Source organism: Prionailurus bengalensis, chromosome B3 (assembly GCF_016509475.1).
Source record: "Prionailurus bengalensis isolate Pbe53 chromosome B3, Fcat_Pben_1.1_paternal_pri, whole genome shotgun sequence".
NCBI classification, from domain to species: Eukaryota; Metazoa; Chordata; class Mammalia; order Carnivora; family Felidae; genus Prionailurus; species Prionailurus bengalensis.
The window spans coordinates 112,555,573-112,564,864 of NC_057355.1; positions in this window are offsets into that span (position 1 = coordinate 112,555,573).

Sequence of the window (9,292 nt, forward strand, 5' to 3'; positions counted from 1 at the left end):
ACTGCAGTTTTCAGTCAGCCTAAAAGCCATAAAAATGGGAACTCACCTTGTTCCATTTCCTTCTTCTAAGTTTCAACCTGTCTCCAGAATCTGCCTGCTTTTTGTTCATTCTCCAGTGCCTGCAGGTAGTTTTTTGTGTCTTGTCAAGTTTATAGTTGTTATCATTTGGAAGTTCTGTTCAATAAGTGCTTAAACTTAACCATACCAGAGGCTAAACTCTGAGGCAGAGACTTAAAATGAAAAAGCACAGTGTGGGAAGAGGGAACATAGTCCTGTGACAGCCTGTTTAGATTCTAGCCTTAATAGCTAAGCAGCCAGTTGCTTCAAGCAGGAAGGAAGATGAAGAACTAACCAAATTATTAAACCTGCAGGTGTGAAGGGCTAATGAATACTGCTGACCACATCTTCCTGAAAAGCTTTTCTGAGCCACTTTTTTGCAAATCATCATGTACATGATGGTGATTCTTCTTTTACACACTGCCATGTTGAGAGGGCTAACATTTCCTCACCACTGTTGGACTTTCTCCATAAGGATGTGGTACTTAAAAACTGCATAGTTTTGCACTGAGTGACCAGTCCTAGACTAAGGAAGGTTTGGGTCTTTGACAAGGCGGTTATAAATGGTCTTACCAAGGCTTTCCTGGCCCTACCCCTGAAGTCTGATTTAGTACTGAGCTGGCGCTGACAGCTGTGAAAGGGCTTCCAGCCCTAATGAGGGTTTCTTGGTGTCCCCAGTGAGTAACAGACTAATTGTGTCCTTCTCTGAGCTTTAGTTTTTTCCTATTATATAGAACCTACCCTGTCTCCTGGGCTGCCTCTTAATTCAAGAGCATGAACAGCCTCAGCTTGTGAAAGGGTTGAGTGTTAAAAGAGAAAAACGCATTTAAAAAACAATCTCATATTGTTTTATTTAGTTCTGAGAAATTATAATCACTGTATATTCAGTAAGCAGGGAAAGCATTAGTCTAAATGGTGTACTAGAAAAATCTCTGCCTCAATAAGGAGAAATCTTTCTTAGTTGAAGAGGAATAGACAAGTCCTCTTTGACCATAGCCAACTGCCTGGTACTTCATTTGTGCTCCCAGTAGGCTGTGCAAATAGACCTGTACAGAACAGATGTATGGCTTGGGAATTTGAAGAATTTAGGGACTTGGCACCCAAATATATGGCAGATACAGACTCTAGGGAATTTTTAAATGCATTGCCCACAGGGAAACACAAAGGAGAGCTTGCCTCTATTCCTACTGGTTCCTGGCAGCATTTTCCGTCATGGTCCTTGGCGGGGTGAAGGCAGGCCTTGTCAAGTTCTTGGCTTCAGCTGTCATTGACATTATGCATGTTTGAGCCCTGCCCTTTGACAGTGTGGATTCGTTTTTGGTTCTTTACACAGGTCAGAGTCTCTGACTCCAGGTCCCTCCAGGTCCCTGCTCAGCTATTCAGCCTTGCAATCTCTAGTCCATTTCAGTTGCCACCTGATTTCTCTTCTCCTTATCCTTAAGTTAGGCAATCTTGATTTTGTATTCCTACCTTTACAGAGAATGATCTCATGTGAATGTTTCCCTTGTTACTATCCCATTCCTTATGCAGCTTCTCCCATAATTACTTACACAGACTATAGTTATGTCATTGACATCTCCAAGATGTAAAGGGAACCAGATATTCCCCTGGAAAGTTTTAGGTAAGATATTCCTGGACCTGAGATATAATGAAGCTATGATACTATGTATTTGTGTCTATTTAAGCTAAATATTTCAAATATTTTTCTAAATCAGTGTTGCTGCGTTCAGGTGGAGCATAGCTAGGACATCTTTTGCGTAAATTATGTCAGCCTGAATGGAGCCTACACTTTTTTAAAAGCAATGTATCGAAGGCTGTGGCCATAGCCATCTGATGTTTGGGAAGATAGCCAGGAAGAGAGTTCCAAGCTCCTACCATCCTCCTCTCATCTATAACTGTTCTCTGTGACCTCTTCTCCGCATCAGTGTCCCACAGAGGCTCTTGTTCCCTAACTGCCTGTGTGGGTAGAGAAAAGGCCATTAACAAAGGAAAAAGCTCTATGTTTGTTCATAACCCAGCTGCATATGAGAGCATCTGTGGAGGCTGGGAATGTGCAGTGTTTTGTACAGAAAGCACAGATAGTTTAGACTGTGGGTGTGGTCAGCAGCCTGAGGAATGCTGGGACTTTGAGCTTCTGGCTAGTCTTAACTTCTCTACTAGATTGCAGCCCCTAAGAATTTCTGGCCCAACAAAACAAATGAAGCAAAGGCAGAAGTTCTGTTTTGTTTCTCTTTGTCATAGTGCCTGCAGGCAGGTAATGTGCGTGTATCTCAGATCCAATGCGGGGAAAGAGCAACAGTACAGTTGACCCTTGAACTGTGCAAGTCCACTTATATGTGGGATTTTTTTGATAAATACAGTTGGGTACTTTAAATATATTTTCTCTTACAATTTTCTTAATAACATCATCTTCAGCTTACTTTATTGTAAGAATGCAGTATATAATACATATACAAAAATATGTTAATCAATTATTAATGTTATCAGTAAGGATCCTGGTCAAGTAAGCTGTTAGTAGTTAAGCTTGTGGGGAGTCAAAGATTTTCAACTGCTTGGGGGGTCGGCACCCCAACCCCCATATTGTTCAAGAGCCACCTATACTCACTGAAGATCATAGAACTAGGATTCAGAATACTTAACCTTATGATTTTGACTCTGCCATTAAATGTGGACAGGTCAGATAGTTTTCTAGAACTCTGTTTTCTTCATCTGTGGAATGAATTGCTTGGATTTAATCAGGATCTAAAAATGTTTATTGTCTGGTTGGATTCCACATGTCTAAAGAAGATAGATACTACTCAGCCTCAGCTGATTATTGCCCCAACAACATAATGTGGCCAGATCCTTGTTTTCCAAGAGCAGCAATACCTATTTGTTACGCAACATCTTCAAATTTTTAAATATTAGCAGCTAATTCAAAAATCACATAAAGCACTAAGGGGAGCACATAAGACATCTGTAGCCACTTTTCATCCGTGGTACATTGGTTTACAACCTCCAGACTAGATCTAGAAGGTTCTTTCCTAACTTCAAGATCCTGTCTCCGGAAAGGATTGTTAACATGGGTAACAGCTGTATAATGCCCTCAGGTTCAGTTGCCACACATGTCCCAATTTCTTTGGAAATGTCTGCTTGGCTGGCTCTTATCCTAAGCTCAGAAGTAACCTAGTATGCTAAAGGACAGCCATGCTATGATAGCTTATACCCTAAGCCCCTCTCAGACTGGGCCTTGGGGACCCAAAGTGGGTCTTTTTCAACTGCCCTGACAACCAATCTTGATTTCCTACACTCAGAATTACAGACAGTCTATGACTCAATAGGCCACAAAATGAGGTGCCACCTTAGGGAGTTCCTGCAATTTTTCTCCCATTACACCCAAATATTACAATACCAGACTACACTTCAAGTCTCTGGTCCTTGGTGTAGAGAGAGATATGAGGGCTCTTGGTAGTCTTTAAGGAAGCAGGGTGAGCTAGGAGGTACTGAATGACCGAAGAGGAGCTGGAATTGCTGCTTCTAAAAATGAGAAGATAGATTACCAACATATAGGTGGATAGATTTGACAAGTCATGAGTAATGCTTCAGCCTTGATTATTTAAAAAGTTAGCAGTGGTAACTATGCAAGAACCAGATAAACCACACTAATCTTGTTTCTTGTTTTCATACAGCTGTAGAGTAATAGAGAATTACAATAAGAGCTAGCACTTATTGAACACTTTCTATGTACCTGGGGATTTTCTACGTACTTTACTGGGTTAATTTATAATCACCATAATCATAAGGTAGGTACTATCATTACCTTTTCTTTATTGACTGAGAAACTGAAGCACAGAAGTCTTAAGTAATTTGCCCATGGTGATAAAGTTAGAGGATGGTAGAGCCAAGATCCAAATGCAGACAGCCTGGCTTTTAGCCACTTCAAGGAATATTGTGTCTGTGCATACTGCTGTACTAAGATTTCAGCATGGCATTAGCCATCTTAACTGTGGGAAAGATAGAGCGTCTGAGGCTGCATGAGCACACGCAGTCATATTAAGAATTAGCTGTATTTATTCAAAAGGTTTGGTTAACTCAAGTCTCTGCTAGTTTGCCATAGAGCCCTATCCTGACTTGTTCACACAGTTTATTGATGCTTTGAAAAAGGACATTGATGGAAACAATATGATGTAGTAGTTAAAAGTATGAGTTCTCTTTTCAACCTGTTTGCATTCAAATCCTGGGTCTTCTACCTGGCACTGTGAACCTGAGCAAATAACTTAACCTTTCTGTACCTCCATTTACCATCAATTAAATGAAAATAGTAAGAGTAACTGCATAAAGTTTTTGCGAGGATTAAATAAGTTGACCTGTGAAAATTAACTCTTAGTTCAGTGCCTTAGTACAAAGTTTAACAAATGTGAGCAGTTATCACTATTCTTTTTTTTTTTTTTAAAGTTTATTCATTTTTGAGTGACGGAGAGACGGAGTGCACGGTGGGGAGGGGAAGAGAGAGAGGGAGACACAGAATCCAAAGCAAGCTCCAGGCTCTGAGCTGTCAGCACAGAGACTGATGCGGGGCTCGGACCCACAAACCATGAGATCATGACCTGAGCCGAAGTAGGACACTTAACTGAGTGAGCCACTCAGCCCCCCACCCCCCACCCTGTTATCACTACTCGTATTTCCTTGTTGTCAAATTTTTTAGTAACTGGGAGCTGAGATAGTAATAAATTACACTATTTGAGAGAGTCAGAATCCCTAAAATTTGCTTAAAAATTGAAATGAAAGGGTAAATCTAGCATATCTTCAGGGCTAAGAATCACTGCATTAGATAATAAATATTAGAGCATTTAACATCTGTGCAGCTTACAAGTATAGTTTATTCTTAGATCCAGAAGGTCAGTTGGGTCTCAGTTCAGGCTATAGGAGATGTAAATAAAGATTTAGAGAATTTAGTTGCCTGTAAATTCAGTATTGCCATTAGTGTCTGTGACTCTCCCTCCTCCCCTCCCCTCCCCCTAGAAAACAGGAGTCTCCTGACAGAGAAGGTGTTGAACTCTTGAATGTCACCTTGAGTCCTGTGCTTGGTACTTCATGATAGCATGTTCAGGTAGTGGTACAGCTGCTGTGTGAAGAAGGGACTAGGGTTGTTTTGTGTGACTCCAGTGTGCAGAAGCAGCAACAGTGAAAGTAAGCTTAATTCAACACATGAAAAGTGTGTTGATAATGATGCAACCTCATTTAGGTGACAGCTTCCTGTTCCTTGCAGGGATGCCCAAGCAGAATTGGATGCCAAACAGAACCTCAAGCATGTAAGTGGGGTTAGATAACCAAGTCCCATTCCAGCCCTAGATTTCTAAAAAGGTTGCGAATTTGTGGTCATATTCTAGAGACTGAAATTCTAATAAGGTCATAAGTGGTTCCAACCTGAAGCTGCCCGGATTAGAAGCCTGGACACTTGATCTGGTAGCAAGGGGAACAAGGGTCTGTTTGACTAGGCATTAGCTATAACTGAGTAACTTAATTTCTTACCTACTGGAAGAGGCTTTGCAAACCTCTGTTTAAATTTATCAACTCCTCCTTTGTTTACTTTCACACCTTTGTTTCTGGTAAAGCTTCTTTCATAGAGTCACAGTTTTGTTTCTATTAAACTAAGAAAAGAGGAATTGGTAGAGACAAAGACCAAGAAAACTGAGGAGTCAGGGTTTCCTTGGAGGCCAAAAGTTGGGATGACATCCCCCTCCGGACTAGATCTGACTTTTCCTTCCCGTTCAAGAAATCAAAACAAGTGTAAGTCTCTTCTGATCTATTTCATTATTTTTTAAGTAATATCCATAAATGCTGGAAATTGTTTGCAGAGTACCTCACAATTAATCACTGCATACTGGTGGGTCACCACACCAAGAATGAAAACCTCTGAGGTGGGTTAAGGCCTAAAGATCAAGGGGTTTGAAATCAGTTCTAGTTTCAGGTTTACACAGGTTCAGTCTGAGGTCATGCTCTTTCAAGAAATTTTTTTTAATAATTTTTTAATGTTTATTTTTGAGAAAGAGCACATGCACAGGGGTGGGGCAGAGAGAGGAGACAGATGATCTGAAGTGGGCTCCACGCTGACAGCAGAGACAGCAGACAGCCCAATGCAGGCTCGAACTCACGAACAATGAGATCATGACCTGGGCTGAAAGCCCACGCTTAACCAGCTGAGCCACCCAAGCTCCTCTTTCGAGAAATTCTCTGTCAGTACTTGGCAAGCCATAGGCCACTGCCTTTTTTTTGTAAGTAGAGGTTTACTGGAACAGAGCCACACCCATCATTTGCATACTGTCTGTGGCTGCTTTCAGGCTTTAACAGCAAAGGGGAGTAGTTCTGAATAATACTGTTATGGCCCAAAAGGCCTAAAATATTTACTGTCTGGCCTCTTGCAGAAAGTGTGCTGACCCCTGCTCTAAGTAATCCTGTCTTTTGTATTCAGATTGATGATCCAAAGGGGCTCAACATCCCAAAATACTGTTTGAATCGTCAAAGAAAACTTTAAATGTGGTAGTAGTATATTAGGGCAAATTGGATAAAGGTGCTCCCTGAGACAATTATTTTAATATACTTATTTTTATAACAAAACTCTCACTGCCATCTGCCAGAAAATTGCTTAATAAATATACAGATCCACAATGTCTACTGTATGAATTACCCTCCGCTGTACAACTATATACAGCAGCCTCAGTATAGTAATGTGATCTGGTAAAAAGAACCCTCTACTTGGAGAAATAGACGTGGGTTCTACTTGCAGCTCTGAGACGAAGCTGCTCGTATCTTGGTCAAGCTATGTAATCATCTAGATCTCGGTTTTCTCACCTTTAACATGGAGGTAGCCTATGGCTGTTGTTTTAGGAAATTAAATAAGATGATAGACATAAAATTGCTTTGTAAAGGACACTTAACAGCTCTGTGATATCAATCTCTAGTCATGTTTTGGGCAGCCTCTGTAGTTCTACAACTGTAATAGGTCCCAAAGAGAATGAAATCAGGTTATTTACAATCTAACCGGAACTGCACTGGAAGTTACAGTCTAACATAAAAAGTTGTGTATACTTAAGCTAATTATCCTTTAGCTAAGGGACTTCTTCCACCTTCAGCTCTCCCCACCCTGAAGATGGAGTATGAAATACTGGTTCACGTTTACTGGCCTGTTGTACACCAGGCATTGTACTAAGTTCTTAACATGCTTTATCTCATGTGCGTGATCTTCACATCACCCATGCGACGTAGGCATTATTACCCCCATCTTCACAGATAAGGAAAAACAATTACTGGCATTTACTTACTTACAATGTTCCAGACACGATTCTAAGTGCTTTCATATTTTAAATCATTTCGTCCTCACGATACCCTTTGACATATGTACTGCTGTTTCTGTGTTTCATATGAGGAACTTTATTCAGAGATTAAATCAGTGCTTTCCAATCTTTTTCACATCATGGCACACAAAATTCTAATCATTGGTTGGCATTCTGTGATAAACTTGGGGTTTTTAGAGCAACTGTATGAGGCTAGGTAAATTGAGTACATCTGTATTAATAATATGACTATCTGAGAGGATTTAGTGTAAGATCAGGAAAGGTATATGTGATGTAGTCAGCTCAGACTGCTCTAGGTACTAGGTGGTAAAGTATGCAATAAGGTAACAATTACGATAGTCAAAAAATCTCACAAGGTGCCATAGAAATAGTGTTCAAATGTAACTTCTGTTATAAAATGTTAAATAGCTACAAAAATTGCCTTAAATACTTTATCATTAAAAAAAGTACAACCAACAGAATTTTGTGGTGCACCTGCAAGCTATCCGTGCTTGGCAAGCTCTGAGATAAATTATTTGCAAGGCAAATAGCTAATGGGTGGTTGAGTAGAATCAAGACTTGAATCCAGAGCTGTCTGATCGGTAAATCTGTTCTTCAAGCCTCTAGCCTCTGTACAATCTTGCCCTTCCACAGTCAAGAGCCAGACTCCATTTATCCTTAGAGTATTTGATTACTTGAAGCTCAGTTGTCTAGACTCACTGTAAGGTAAATATATAATTAACCATGGCCTTCAATTAACCTTGTTCCCCTCCATTCTCCCAATAATTTTGGAACTAGCATTCATTCCATCCTTCTTTGTATTCACTCTCTACCCATGTCCATAACAGGAGATAGAAAAGTGGGTGAGATAAGTGAAGATTCTGTGAATTGATAGGCAGCTGACTGTGCTCTGGAGATACCTGCTTGGGCTCACTCTCCCTTTGGGTGTCTACTTGCCTGCATCGACTGGAAGGTGAGTCCTAACAGAGTGTCCCTTCCCAGCTCAGCCTGCTGTGCTCACATAGAGATGCAAGGGTATAATCAGTGGCTACCAAGCTATCAATTACCCAGCCCCAAATGCAGGAGTTAACTCTAGATTTGATTCTTTTTGCCTTCTGTGCTTCACGAGGTACACGTCTGAGCAGAAACAATTTCCCTGAGTGTGCTTCAGTCGGATTACTGTTGATGTTGGAGCTTTTCATTTATTTATATATAAATATAAATAAATATATTTATATGTTTTATGTATAATATGTAAAACATATATAGGTACATTATTTTAATATGAAGCTTGATATTGCATGTGTGTTTTACCTGATGATGGTTTGTCTAATTTCCAAGCCTATTTGCATTTGAATTCATACTCCCATCTTCAAGGTAGGGAGAGCTGAAGATGAAGGTACAGATGGCATCTTAATCCTGGCTTTGTCTGGCATGCCGAATGACTGGTGTGTAGGCTGTGATATGTGGCAGGACATCTGGGGTAAGGTTAGTGACCCATTAAGGTGTCCTGAGCTCCGATTAGACATAAGTTGGAGCCAGCAGGGCTGTCAACACTCAGTTTCTTTTTGATTAACATTCTGCCTCTTAACCCCTGGAGGCCACTTCTCCTTCTCACCTCCAAAAAAAGACAGAGTTAAAGCCTGAGGTCATTGCTCAGCAGAAGCCCCAGGAACTGATTGAGCTGGAAAGGGCCTCACTTAGCCTCTCTCAGTAGCCATTCCATTTTCAGAATCCTCTACTGCCAGGAGAGCTCATGCCCGGTAATATATGGAGCTCCTCAGCTGAAATGGCTCTCAGAGGAGCAGTTTCTCAAGGAAGTGAAGATGCTTATGAAAACCCATTGGTGAGGTAGGGAGGTCAGGGGAAAATAAGGTTAATTATTGCGGTGTTTTTGTTTTTGTTTTAGTCCATGTTGGAGG